The sequence below is a fragment of the Hylobates moloch genome, unplaced genomic scaffold (assembly GCF_009828535.3).
Source record: "Hylobates moloch isolate HMO894 unplaced genomic scaffold, HMol_V3 SCAFFOLD_16, whole genome shotgun sequence".
NCBI lineage: Eukaryota > Metazoa > Chordata > Mammalia > Primates > Hylobatidae > Hylobates > Hylobates moloch.
This window is the reverse complement of record NW_026652291.1, coordinates 55616858-55631664: the sequence shown is the minus strand read 5'-3', so window position 1 is coordinate 55631664 and position 14807 is coordinate 55616858. Positions and strand designations below refer to the sequence as shown.

General features: G+C 46.4%; 1 long non-coding RNA gene across 1 annotated transcript in view; it reads right to left on the bottom strand.

The window, feature by feature from the left end:
• The window catches only part of LOC116484478 (uncharacterized), a 29875-nt gene extending 15068 nt beyond the window's left edge, over positions 1-14807 (bottom strand). Inside the window, exon 1 of the long non-coding RNA XR_004252607.2 lies at positions 14576-14807. This is a non-coding gene — a long non-coding RNA (uncharacterized LOC116484478). The remainder of the gene's footprint in view (positions 1-14575) is intronic.

The window sequence follows — 14807 nt, the reverse complement described above, 5'->3', positions numbered from 1 at the left end:
ATAGTGTGTCAAATGGTGTTATCTGCTGTGGAAACAAACAAGGCAGACAGAGAATTAGCAAGTGCCTTGGAGGAGGGAGGTTGCTACTTTATGTTGTACAAAGAAGGAAAGAGAAGGAGAAAGGCATGCTCCCTATCCTTTAAGGCACACTATCATTTAACGGTATGTTACAGAAGTTGTGCACACTTATTTATACTTAAAACCTCTTGCTCAGAACTTAATCATACGGCCACACCTTGCTGAGAGAGAAGATGGGAAACGCAGACCGAATTCTGGAAAGCCATGCGCACAGCTATGGGTCAGGGGAGGTGGGGGTATCTGCTACTGAAGGTGCAGAGACTAGGAATTGGGAGGCCACCAGCCACAACAGGGGAATAACATGACTGGATTGTGTTGTAGAAAGATCATTTTTCAGGATCTGTTGGGAGACTGTTCTCCATGGGTCTCTAGCATTTGTGGGTGTCTTATGAGCAGGAGCACTCACTGCCTCTATTCCGGAATCTCTTTCCAAAGGCATTTGAACAGCAAATAGCCTTGGAAGACAAGACTCCCTCTGGAGCAAAGTATGCGCATGCTTAGTGCCTAGCATAAGAAAGATAATGTCTTCTGCAGAAGAGGTCAGAGACTTATTGCCTATCATAAAAGATGCTGATTCTCTAAGCTCAGCATTCCTCCCCTCTAACACAACCCACTGTGTGTGCAGGTGCAACTGGGCCTTCTTTATGTTAACCTGTGGAAATTGGAGCCAAGGGAACCAGCATAAGAACATATATTTAATTTCCACTTTACAAGAACAAATATATATATATATATATATATATATATAATTATTTCCACGTATCAAGGGAAAATCGTACCTTTACAATGAAAAGATCTGGCAGATACCACCTTAACAAGGTGATCAAACTTAATACCACCAATAACTGACATCATGTGTCTCTTAATGTGATACACTGAAAAGAATCCAGTGTTATCTCTGTTAAAAATATATAGCATGACTCTAATCATGAGGAAAAAGCAAATCCAAATTGAAGGATACAAAAAATGCTAATATCATGAAATATAAAAAAGGACAGGAAAACAATTCTAGGTTACAGGGGGCTAAAGAGATATGACAACTAAATGCAATTTGTTATCCATAATTGGCTCTTGAATTGAAAATGGAAAAAAAAACTATAATAATATCTTATATCCATATACAAATTCCACTTGGGAAAATTGAATGTGGATATATATTAATATTAGATAATATTATTATATCATTAATATTTATTTTATTTATTTTTATGTTTTTTTGTTTAGACAGAGTTTCACTCTTATTGACCAGGCTGGAGTGCAGTGGTGTGATCTTGGCTCACTGCAACCTCCACCTTCCAGTTTCAAGCGATTCTCCTGCCTCAGCCTCCCAAGTAGCTGGGATTACAGGTGCCTGCCACCACGCCTGGCTAATTTTCTGTATTTTTAGTAGAGATGGGGTTGCACGTTGGCCAGGATGGTCTTGAACTCCTGACCTCGTGATCCACCCGTCTTGGCCTCCCAAAGTGCTGGGATTATAGGCATGACCCACAGCGCCCAGCCCTGTTAAATTTCTTGAATGTGATCACGGTATTGTGACTATGGGGAAAATGTTTGCATTCTTAGGCAATACATGCAGAAATATGTAGGGGAGAAGTGTCATGGCATCAGCAACTTATTTTCAAATGGTTCAGAAAAAACACACATACATGAATATATAGGGAAAAAGAGAACGTAACTGTCACTAAATGCTAATAACTGGTGAATCTAGGTGAAGGGTATGTAGGTATTCACTGGATTATTCTGTCAACTTCTTTGTAGTTGGATTTTTTTAAAACAAAAAATTGGAGAACATAGAAAAGAATCCTGGTGGCCTGTGAAGGATGGATGGGGGCAGTGGGTGGACCTGGGTGGGGACAGCTGTACTGGGAGCTCTGTCCCCTCAGGAAGTCTCTCTCTGACACTCATCACAGCTTCTCCCTGCAGCACTGTGTCCCCTGGCTGCTGCAGGCAGGCTTTGCCAGGCTGCAGATGCGTGGCCACAGGCCCCTCTGGATTCCTAGCCTTCCAGCAAGCATCTAGAGAGAAAAGAGCCTGCTGCAGCTAGAAAAACCCTGGGATCTAATGAGCTCAGCTTGGGTCATGTGCCCCTCCCAACTCCCACTCCTACCCCTGCCAACCACCCATTGGGTCAGACCCATGCACTCCAGGCACTGAGGGGAGAGCCAGGAGGAAGAATCAATCATACTCGGGAGGGAGAATCAATCAGACTCAGGAGGGAGAGGGCAGAGCAGCAGAGGGCTAAAGGATGAGCCAATGGTTTCTAACTAGGGGGACTAGGGAAGGCAGCCTTAACTGAAAGAGAATACAAGACAAACCAGTTTGGGTGTTCTGTTTTGAACACGATAAATTCAGAAGCTTTGTGAGGATCTAGTGGGAGAATCTCACAGATTGCTGGGAATACAATTCTGTAGCTCAAAAACGCATTGGCAGTGCCTGCTGCTTGATGAAGGCATGGTTGTGCCAGCTTCATCTGGAGAATGCGGAAGGTTCCATCGTGCCCGACAGGCTAGCATGGAGCCCCCTCTCCTTGTAACCAGGCTCATTGGCAACAGAGATCCTGGCAAATTATGAGGAAGTAGAAGCTGGGAGCCATTCAAAGGCATCACATCCACATTTCTCTTCAGGGACTCAGCCAGGGCCACTCCTGCTGCTTGTTCCAAGGCACACTGGGAGTTGTTGGACAAATATTTGCACAACATTTAGGCCCTAAACCTGCAATGGCCCGAGCCCCTCCATGACAGAGCCTCCTACCGGGGTGCAGGCAGCTCTCTCAGCTTCTCCATCAAACCTAGCTACAGCAAGGGCTGTTGAGCCACTCCAAGCTCAAGTCTGGTTTTCCAGAAAAGATGTCCTGCCAAGAAATGTGTTACTGAAGAAGGAAAGGGAAATATAACCAAAGGCCAGGGTACTGGCACCTTTCTCCTGTCCTCTCCTGAAAACAGGGACCCCTGCTTTCTTTTGCCTTCTTGTTCTGTGTTCAGGAAAAGTTGTGTCTGTGGTTAATCTCTCGAGATCCGGAGGGAGTTGGAGATGGGTTTGAATTCCAGTTTCCCCATCCCCATCACTTCCTTGGGAGTCAGTGAAAGTCACTGAGGTAACACAGCAGAGCGCTTGGCACATGGGAAGTGTGAGCCAAACGTGAGCTGTTCTCTCCCAGGAGCGTGTCTGAATGGGGCTGGAGATGGACACCTCCTTTCCTCATTTCTCTCAGACCTCCTGGGGTGGTTTCCTGTCACAGAACAGAAGGAATTGCCTCAAATCAGATACCCAAGGATGCTGCGGGGAGCAGAGGCTGGAAGAGGGTGGCTGGGGTTTCACTTGTGTAAGCCGCACACCTAAAATAAGCCCCGGCAGGAGACTCTGGGAATTTCCTGTAATTTTCACTGTAAATGTCCTATTTATAAAGCTGAGTCACTGCAAGCCGTTGTTTCGCAACCACCCAGCATGTGGAGACAGGCCGGCACAGGAAACAAGGAGCACACCCCGAAACGCAGGCCTCACTCATGGGCTTTGGGGGTTCCCTGGGGCCAGCCTGGGCCTGGCTGTTCAGCCCCTGGCAACATCTCCACAAACTCAGGATTTGGGTCATTGGGCCAGACTTACACTCTCATCCCCCATTAGCCCTTTTTCTGGCTTCTTTGCTCCAAAATAGAGTCTTATTTTTTTTTGGTTATACGTTTACAGGAAAAGTCTGGCTTCTTCGAGAGTTGCTTATAGACAGTGCCAGGTCTGTCTCCTCTGGAGACCTGAAGGGTCTGGCCTGAAGTAGGATCCAGGGCAACTCTCTGCTTTCCCACATGCATAGACCTGCCTGGACGCCTCTGCTCATCGCCACCTCTATAAAACAAACAGATTCTCCCAGGACAGATTCCATAGGTTCAGGGCTCAGGGTGCCTGAACCCAGAATTCATTAAAAGCAGTGAAGGGGCAAAAACGGGAGCAGACGTCAGCAAAGCACAACTGCACTTAGCACGTTCACCTTTCCATCCAGAGCTCCTGCAGGAGGGGCCGGGAGGGAACACAAAACCCTCCTCACTTCCTGATTTTACAATCACTCAGCCAGCAGCTACAATCAGGGTCACTAATCACAGCTGTTGAACCAGGCCGCCACATCCTGCCGCCAGCAGCCCCGGAAGACACTGTGCAGGGCAGGAGGCAGCCCTGTGCCACTGTTTCTCTGGTGTACACAGAAGTCTCCAAATCAAAGAAACCTTAATGCTTAGCGACAGCTTCTCGTTAAACAAGGTAAACAGTGGTCCAGTGAAAACATTCTCAATGTTGCTGAGAATGTTTCCCTCAACACACTTCTTTTTGGGAGCCAGCTCGGAGGCCCAGCTCTGTGTGCCTTGTGGGTTCAGCTCTGATTTATGGGAGCCCTGGGAATGTAGGAGGTTTGGACCCTAAGAAGTCCCTGGGCCGGCAGTGCTGGCTGTCAGTGTCAAGGCAGTGCGGTGGCATGGGGCAAGGCCTCTGTGAACCAGTCAGTGTGGGTGGGATGGGAGGGCATTGCCAGGTGCCCAAGGCTATCTCCAGTGCCAGAGCTCCTCCCTCCCTGTCCTCACATTACATGACCAAAGGTCTTTGGGTGTTGCTGCCAGATGGTGGGTCTTCTGGTCCAGCTGCTCTCTAACACCTGATGCCTTTTTATCACCCTCTGTCTCTCATACCTCCCAGGCCCCGGCCTGACCCCCAACCCAGGCAAAGTCCCCTGAAGTCCCTATTCCTTTCCTTATTCTGTCTTTCTTTTCATCACCACATCCCTCTCTCTCTATCACCCCCATTACCAGAGAATTTAGGCCACCTTTTCTCCATCAGCATGGCCCATAGCCCAACAGCAAATGTCTGAATGTGTGTGGTAGCTGGCACTCAGCTTCTCATGAGCTCCACGATGTGAACTCCATCTATGGAGGACACAGATGTTAGTGTCACAAAAACCCAGGCATTTTCAACTCCTGTCTAGTGAGTCACCCTTCCCCTAAGCCCCACTCCCACCTACCACAGAGATTAACTGGGGTTGGGGGAGGGTGCTTCTTACTGTAGCAGTAAAAAAACAAAATAACCTGTCAATTTAGAAAAAACAGATTCAGGCCCAGTGCAGTGGCTCATGCCTGTAATCCCAGCACTGTGGGAAGCCGATATGGGCAGATTGCTTTGAACTCAGGAGTTCAAGGCCAGCCTGGGCAACATGGCAAAACCCTACCTCTACAAAAAGTTAGCCAGGCACCATGGCACATGCCTGTGGTTCCAGCTACTCCAAAGCCTGAGTGGGAGGATCAATTGAGCCCAGGAGGCAGAGGTTGCAGTGAGACAAAATCGTGCCACTGCATACAGCCTGGGTGACAGAGACCCTGTCTCAAAAAAAAAAAAAAAAGAAAAAGAAAAAACAGATTCAAACCAATTAGAACTCATAAGGTTCGGCAAGTTCACCAGACACAAAATCTACCTGCAAAAATCAACAGCATCTCTGTCCACCCACAGTAACTGCTGGAAAATATTATTAAAAAGATACCATTTACAACAGCAGCAAGAATTACAAAATATATCTAGGTAATAGCCAAGAATACACAAAACTTCTAAAAACATGTTTTAAATTCCAATAAGGAAACATAAAATGATCTGAATAAATAGAGTACACTCCACATTTTGGGTAGGATGACCTCACGTAAGATGACTTATTTTGGATGACATTTATAAAGACCTAATTATATTAACAATGAACCTATAAATTTAATGCAATGCTAATCAAAATTCCAGCTGGATTTCTTTTTGAGAAACTCAATGAAGAAATAATTAACTTTTACAAAGAAGAGTAGAGGGAAGACTTGCCCAATTACATACCCTACAAAATCAGAATAACAGTAGCAGTACCAGCTCTGTGGCAGTCAAGTAGACTAGCGGAAAAGCATGGGTAGCTGGGCAACACGCTCCGGTCCTTTAGGAACTACACAGAGAGAAAACCCAGCAAACACAGGTCCTCAGTGGGCTCAGCCACCAGTGGAGGTTTTGCTGGGATATTTTGCTACACTACTGTCATTGCAACAAGTATACCTAAGGGATAACAAAACATGTGCCTCAAGGTCACCGTGTGACTTAAAATGCACCACATCAAACTGGCTCTGTGGAGAGAACAGGACTTAACCGTTCAGCAGGCCTAACTCTCTGGAGCTGCTCCTGAAGTCGGCAGCAGCTACATGTCCTTCATGAGGCCAGATGTGAAAAGCCAGGCCCAGAAAGCTGAGGTAGGTCCCTGCGCAAGGCCACAGGGCTTCCACCTCTCTCCACAGAAAACACATCGCAGAGCTCATGAGAAGCTAAGTGCCAGCTACAGGAGAGCTGGAGGGTGAGCTGGAGGAGGTGGCCTTAGGTGGAGATGAAGGGACGGGAGTCCACAAAGCAGGCCCACTCTGAGTGTCCAGCAATGCTAGGTAAAATTCGCAGGTGGAAATCCTAGCCCCCAGGGTGACAGTGTTTGGAGGTGGGGCTTTGGGAGGTGATTCGGTCTGGGGGGCAGAGCCCTGAAGCCCTTTAACGGAGGGGATTAAAGCCCTTATGAAAGAAACCCCTTCTGCCACAAGAGGACTCTGGGAGAAGGCACTCTCTATGAACCAGAAAGCCGGCCCTCACCAGACACCAAATCTGCCAGCGCCTTGATCTCAGACCTCCCAGCCTCCAGAACTGTGGGAAATAAGGGAATCCAGTCTGTGGATTCCTGTCCTAGCAACCCAAACTAAGACAAGCAACTTTTACTTCAACTAATTCATGCAGATGTTCAGTTCTCCTGAATTACTACAAGCATACACATTATTAAAAATAGAGCATACAAATCAAATCTCAAGTATTTTGTGGCCACTCTCTTTAGCTCCTTGTCACTCATCTCGTGTTTCTATAAAACCACATTCTTTCTTCTCATTTTAGGTGGGGTCTGTCTGGGTTGTGCTGTAGCAACAAAAAATTTCCAAATCACAGAGGCTTTATGCATTGATCATTGATATTTGAGCACTGATCATTGCTGAAGCTGAGTAATGGGTATAACAGGTTTGATATTATATATATGCATAAATATATTGTATATATACATACATATTTAAAATTTTCCATAATAAAAGGTTTTGTAAATCTCCACGGCTTAAACCCACAAAGGCTCATTTCTTGTTCATCTTCTATGTCCCTCATGGATCAGCAAGGTCTCTACTCCACTTCATCCTCATCCAGAGACACAGGCTAGCCAGCCTCCACCCTCTGGAGTATTACTCACTACCGTAGCACCAAAAAGGAACCATGGGGAGAGCATGTGATGGTTCCTCAGGCTTTTGCCTGAAAGCGAAACCCATGACTTCTGTTCACATTTCATCAGCAAAGCAAGCCACATAGCCACACCTAATTTTAGTGGCTCAAAGACAAATGGATCTACTATCTACTCAGTAGAAAGGGAACTGGAAATATCTGGTGAGGAGCACTAATGATGACCACAGCCACGAAGAGATGTAAATCTAGAAATTCATTCAGAAAGAAGCCCTGATATGCCATAGAGTTGCTCCCAATGGATTTCACCCCCAACCAAAACCAAACACTCAGTTTTCTCGATTTTAATAAAACATTCAAACTTATACTAAGATTGGGAGTTCCACAATGGCGGGGACAGTTTATATACCTTCTTTACTTTTCCAGTACCTAACACAGCCCATTGAGAACTGTCCCTGACATTGTGAAACTCCACCCTTGATATGTTTGTTTTATTAAATGATAAGAAATTTCTTCTTATTGTCTTCCCTCTGTACTGTTTGTGTCCCATTTTCCTCTTCCTATAAGGATGACAGTCCTCTTGGATTAGGGCCCACCTTATTGACATCTTAATTTGATTACTTCTGTAAAGACCCCATTTCCCTACACAGTCACACTCTGAAGTGCCAGGGGTTAGAACTCAGCACTCTGTCTTTAGCAGGTGCTAGATTAAGATCTGCTCAACTGAAGAGACACAGGAGGCAAGTAGAATGGATTTCCAGACGTCCTCTAGAGAAGCCATTTCTCATCTTTGTTCTTACTCTTACCAAACTCTGTCTTATGACATTCCCAGGAGGAGACAGGAGGGGGCTGGTGCTTTTCTAGGAGGCCACTGGGTCATTGAGGCTGTCCCAGGTGGCCAGTCTTTCTCTGCTGCAAACTCACCAAATGTCAAGGGGTGCAGAAGGGAGCCTTGGGATCATCCTACTCAAAAGCATGCATCTTACAGGTGAGGAAACTGAAGCCCAGAGAAGGTAATGACTTCTACCTGCTTTAAGTCTACTGCCTCTTAAGTCCCTTTGCATTAGCAATCTCTGAAAGGCTTGTGACTTTGAAACCTGGGTATCCTCGACCGCAGTCCAGTCCTGTCTGTGTCTGCCGTATTATATCCAGCCATGCTGTATACTGCTATATGTTTAGCAAGGCTGAACTGAGAGAGAGAGAGAGAGAGAGAGAGAGACCATTTAAATAGTGTAGGCAATTCTGCCCATTTCACTCAATGAGGGGATATGAATCTGCTGTTCCCAATAGATGTTGGTTCCTGCCTCATTCTCGTACGTGAGCACTAGCAAGCCTTTGTGTAATACTAGCATGGCCCCTAGACACAGGCCAGTCCTGCCCTGGGGCTTTACTGAAGAGACAACACTCTGCTTCCACACCGGAGAGCGAGCCCATCCTATGCTTAGTGAGAAATGGTGTCAGGGTCTCCAACATGGCAATTTCTGAAGGGATTTGCAGGCATCATTTGAACTGTACTCTCTGTCTTTACACCCAAAGCCTGGCGTGATATGCTCTGCTGTGACCATTGCCAGTGCCAGGGTTGGGCTGCCGAGAAAGGACACATTGAGAACAGTGCCATGTATTAAATGAGCCTTCGGTGGGCTCTTGCTGGAGCATCTTATGAGCAATGGAGCGTGTAGAGAATAATAACTTGAACAAATCTATGCATCATTTGACCATAAAAATCATTAAAATATCAAGGGGTTTAATGACGTAATGACCCAGCAAAGATGGAAATTATGTTTAAATGCAGATCTCAGTCATTAAAAATGCACTGGCATGCCACATTTGCCTCCTCTGAAAATGGGGGAAAATACATTTAGGGTAAGATGGCCACAGCTCCCCAAGAGGAAGGGTTGAAAAGAGAGAGACAATCCTCACTGGGTGCCCAATGAGGCAAAAGCTCTGTGGTGCTCAAGATTGCCTTTCTGTGAGGGCTGGTGATGCTATCACCATTGGAAGCTGCAGCCAGTTCACCACTCCAGAGGCTTCTGAACTATGCAAGATGCAAGAAGCATTTGCTGAAAGACAGCCCCTCTTAGGGGAAGATACCAGAGTCTGCTGCCAGAAACATCAAGAGGGGAGGCAGCTGCAGAAATGAATGTGGACAGAAACACTGAACGCAGCAATTTATAAAAGAGGTAGGCTACTTTGGTCTCCTGGATACGTGTTTCTTCTTTCTTACCAGATCTTAGTTACTGTATTAGTTTGCTAGCAGGCCCATAGCAAAGCACCACAGACTGGGTGGCTTAAACAATGGAAATATATGTTTTCGTTTCAGAAGCTAGAAATCTGAGATCCAGGTGTTGGCGGGGTTCGTTTCTTCTGAGGGCTGTGAGGGAAGGACATGTCCCTGGTCTGCCAGGTTTGTAGATGACCGTCTTATTCCAGTGTCCTTTTGTCATCTTCCTCCATACTGTTTGTGTTCCAGTGTCCTCTTCCTATAAGGACAACAGTCCTATTGGATTAGGGCCCGCACTGATGACCTCATTTTAATTTGGTTATTTCGGTGAAGACCCCATTTCCCCACACGGTCACACTCTGAGGTACCGGGGGTTAGAACCTCAACATATGAATTGGGGAAGGGGAGGCAGGACAGGGTTCAGCCCACAGCGTTACTCAATGATTATAATACATCCAAAGGGAGGCTTTGAAGGGGTGTGTTTTGTCATATGGAGAAAACAAAAAGCTCACAGTGTATGGAATGGCTCCTGTTTTTGTAAGGTGTTTGGTCAATGAAAGTCTAACTCACCAGGGACAAACTGCATAGACAGTGAAGGACGAAAGCTGGGGCTGTTGGCCGTGAACCAGTTCTGTGATCTTGAGCAAATAAAACCCTTCCATGACTCAGTGTTCTCATTTGTAAAGGAAAGGAATGAAGTTGGTGAGCTGGATGTGGTGCCTGGCACTCCCACCCACTGTGAGCCTTCCTGTATGACAGAGACAAGAACACTAAAACCTGTTTCCAGATTCCTCTGCAGCTAGAATTCTGCTTAGGCGTTAGGTGCTCCCAACAAGATGCACTGGGATGAGATCCGGAGGACCACAGTGAGGTAGAGGCCACCTTCTTATTGCTGCCTCTGCGGGCAAAGCCTGGTCAACCGTGTGGAAAGAAGCTGTGGAAGATAGGGTTAGCACTCGGTGTCTCTTAAGCAGCCTGAGGGGCTTACGGAGCATTTGCTGAGATGGGGCAGCAGCAGTGACTGCCCAGGAGTCCTTCCCAAAGACATGCTAGCAAAAACACAAAAACACACACAAACGTGATCATTGCACTGTTGTAATAAGGACTGGCAGCAACCCAAGATAGGGAACTGGTTGAATAAATTATGGCCTATCCACACACATAATGGAAGGCTGTGCAGCTCTCCAAAGGAGCAAAAATAATATTTTCATAACATGCCATGGAGTAATTGTCAAGATTTGTGAAAATGGATGCAGGGTGATCTGGCTGTGGTATCTGTCACTCCATTGATTGCCAGGGTTGATTCGGCTGAACTGGCTGGCTAGGCAGGTGTCCCCTTCCTCCCTCACTGCTCTATGTGCCTCCCTCCTGAAGCTGTGCTCTCAGTCAAAGAGAACGACCATCCCTGATAGGGGAGGACTGGTCTTCTTTGGTCAAAGATATATGAGTAGCTGTGCTTCCCTGCCAGAACCTCCAAACAAGCTCTCAAGATTGGTGAAAAAGCTGGGCACGGTGGCTCACACCTGTAATTCCAACACTTTGGAGAACTGAAGCAGGTGGATCACCTGAGGTCAGGAGTTCGAGACCAGCCTGACCAACATGGCGAAACCCCCTCTCTACCAAAAATACAAAAATTAGCCAGGCGTGGTGGCGAGCATCTGTAATCCCAGCTACTCGGGAGGCTGAGGCAGGAGAATCGCTTGAACCCAGGAGGTGGAGGTTGCAGTGAGCCAAGTTGCCCCATTGCACTCCAGCCTGGGCAATAAGAGCAAAACTCCATCTCAAAAAAAAAAAAAAGAAAAAAAAAGATTGGTGAAAAAAAGCAAACTGGAGAAAAAGGTATAAAGTACACTTCCACTTACAAGGGAGGGATACACATGTGTATTTTAAAGGAATCTCGGAATAATAAACAAACCAAAAAAAGGTATTCCTAAAGATCTCTTTTAATAAGAAAGATAATGAGACTAAGATGTCAGGCCCCAAACTCTGGCTGTGAAACTAAAAGCAAAGGATGAGTGGGCCCGTCTCTCTTTCTTCTGCTCAGTTCAGAAGGAAGAAGGAGAAAACACATGGAGGGCAGGTGAGAAAGGGAAATTAGTATTTGCTGAGCTCTCCCTTTTAAACCACCTGGGCAAGGTACTTTAAGTACATTTCTTTCTCTAATCTTTTACAGCTTTGCTTTGTGATAGGCATTTTTATTATCCCCATTTTATAGATAAGGAAAGGAGAACAAAGAGGAGTGAAGCCACAGAGATCAAAATCATAAAGCAGGGAGAGTTGCACCCAGGCCGTTGGACCAAGCTCTAGCATCCCTCTCTTGCTGGGCCCCCAGACTGAACCTGTAGGCAGTGGCCACAGGAAGGTGCTGTCTCCTTGGAATCCTGGTTTCTGTCTTCTTTCCCCACTCCAAGGCTGGGCCCCAATCCTGGATTTGATAGATGGGCCCCAAGCCTAGCCAGAGCATCTCCCAGACCTCCAGCTTCTCTGGGATTGGCTGAGAGGAGGAAGGGAGGGCCACTAAGCCACTGTTTTTTTTTGTTTGTTTGTTTTGTTTTTTTATCAGCTATTGAAATCATTTGATGGCCGGGCACCGTGGCTCATGCCCATCATCTCAACACTTTGAGAGACCGAGACGGGAGGACCACTTGAGCCCAGGAGTTTAAGACAAGCCTGGGCAGCATAGTGAGACCTCATCTCTACAAAAATAGAATAAAATAAAATTAGCTGGTAGTGCAAGCCTGTAGTTCTAGCTACTTGGAGACTGAGGTGGGAGGATCACTTGAGCCCAGGAGGTCAAGGCTGCAGTGAGCCAAGACTGTGCCACTGCACTCCAGCCTGGGCAACAGAGTGAGACCCTGTCCCCATCCACCCCCAAAAGACAAAACAAAACAAAAAACATGTGAGGAGTTTTAAAAATGACTGATGCCTAAGTTTCACCCTCAGAGATTCTGACTGAATAGGCATGGGGTGCAACATTGGCATGGAATGTTTGGGAGCTCCCTATGTAATCCTAATGTGCCATAAAGTTTGAGACTCCTTCTGGTTTTGAGTGTAGCAGGGGCCAGTATCAATGGCGCCACCCACCATGTGAGAGCTTGTTAGAAATGAGAAATCCATGGCCTACTGAATCAGAGACAGGGTGGGAGGGCAGGGGAAGAGGGAAGGGAGCCAGTATTTTAACAAGCCTTCTACAAGGTTCTGGTGTGCCCAGTTTGAGATTCACCGTTCTAAGCAACAGCTAGAGACAGATTGTGTGCCATGGTTTGCTTTGTCAACTACCACATAACTGCTATGTTGATTATAAAACAAATGAAATGTAATGGCCCCAGGGAACGAGAGTGTTCAGGCCTTTTCCCCAAGAAAAAAACCTTGAGGCAAATGAGAAAGTGTTTAAATGTAATTTGGAATCAACTGGAACTCACTCTAGCTTCTGAGAAGGAGAGCAGCATTATCAAAACATGATGATGCCCCTGAGTAACTATACCATGAGCTTCCAAAGCCAGCGTGGATGCCTCCAGGAGAACACAGTCCCTGAGGACAGACGGGCGCGGGTGAACAGCCATGGTGACCCTGGACTGCCAGGGCTTCCCAACCTGATGGTGTGTTCATTTCCTAGGGCTTCTGTGACAAATTACCACAAACTCAGTGCCTTAAAACAACAGAGGTGTATCCTTTCCCCGCTCTGGAGGACAGAAGTCTGAAATCAAGGTGTCGGCAGGGTTGGTTCCTTCTGAAGGCTCAGAGGGGGAGTCCCTGCCATGCCTCCCTCCAGCCTCCAGCGGCTGCTGGCAACCCTCGTGTCCCCTGGCTTATGGACCCATCACCCCAATCTCTGCCTCCATTGTCACATGACCGTGTGTCTCAAATTTCCCTCTCCTTTCTCTTCTAAGGATACTCAATGGATTTACGGCCCACCCTCTCCTAATTTTACAGGTGGAAAAACAGAGACTCAGAATGAATGATTCAGGGCCTTGAGGTCACTCAGCTGTGAGGTAGAGGTCAGAATCCAGCCTGAGCTCTTCGCACTACACTCTTACCTTCATCCTGGTTTAGCCTTCCTTTGGTGGCTCCCAAATTTGCTACTTCTCTTTTTTGTTTTGAGACGGAGTCTCACTCACTCTGTTGCCCAGGCTGGAGTCCAGTGGCGCAATCTTGGCTCACTGAAACCTCCGCCTCCCAGGTTCAAGTGATTCTCCTGCCTCTCAGCCTCTCGAGTAGCTGGGATTATAGGTGTGCACCACCATGCCCGGCTACTTAGTTTTTAATTTTTTTGTATTTTTAGTAGAGTCAGGGTTTCACCATGTTAGCCAGGCTGGTTTTGAACTCCTGACCTCAAGTGATCCACCTGCCTCAGCCTCCCAAACTGCTGGGATTACCGGCGTGAGTCACCGTGCCGGGCTCTTCAAATTGGCTACTTCCCTTCTGCTTTTGCTAGGACTACCTTAGTCTAGGCCTTCACCATCTTCTTCCTGAATTGCTATAACAGCTTGCCTGCTAGTCTCTTTGTCTACTCTTTTCTGCTCCAATTTGCCTGTGCCCTGCTGCTGTATACTTTTTCATATTTCAGCACATTTTGTTAATAGAATGATCTGGGCCTAACTCAGCAGGAAATTTATTCTCTAGCATCTAAAAATGATTTTTCATTAGGCTAGGTGTCACCTACTCGTCTGTGCCTTGTTAGGATGGGGAGCAGAAAAGTCATACCAGATACAGGCTAGGTTTATAAGATAGTTGACTTTTTACCATCCTTGGTAATGATGGATGAGGACAGAACTCACATGGAGTTCATAGCTAATCTACAAAGCTTGCTGTGGCTAACAGCTTTAATCTAAAAGCTCAGGCTGATACGTTTGCAGCCAGTTGTGTTTCTCTACCACTGTACAACTTCAGGTGGGGCCCAAAAGTCTCAGGTGTTAATGATCTACACACTAAACCCTCCAGCTGAGGTGGGAATCTTTAAAGGCCACAAATGCAAAGGAATTACTGAATTCTCAGGTGGCTTCAATGAAGAAAGTCAAGTAAGTTTAGACTAACCTGATTCAGGAACACACATCTAGAGATGTACACTTCAGAGGGGAAGGTGGATTTTATAGAGTTGAATTCTATATGCTTCTCTGATGTAGCATTCAGGGAGGTGTATGAGTTCATATCATACGCATTTTCTTTACCAACCTGGGTTTAGATCAAAAGAGGATGATGTTAGGAGGTCCCAGTGAAATATGGTAAATATCTTGCACAAGTGACCATTTGCAAGTTACCAGACATG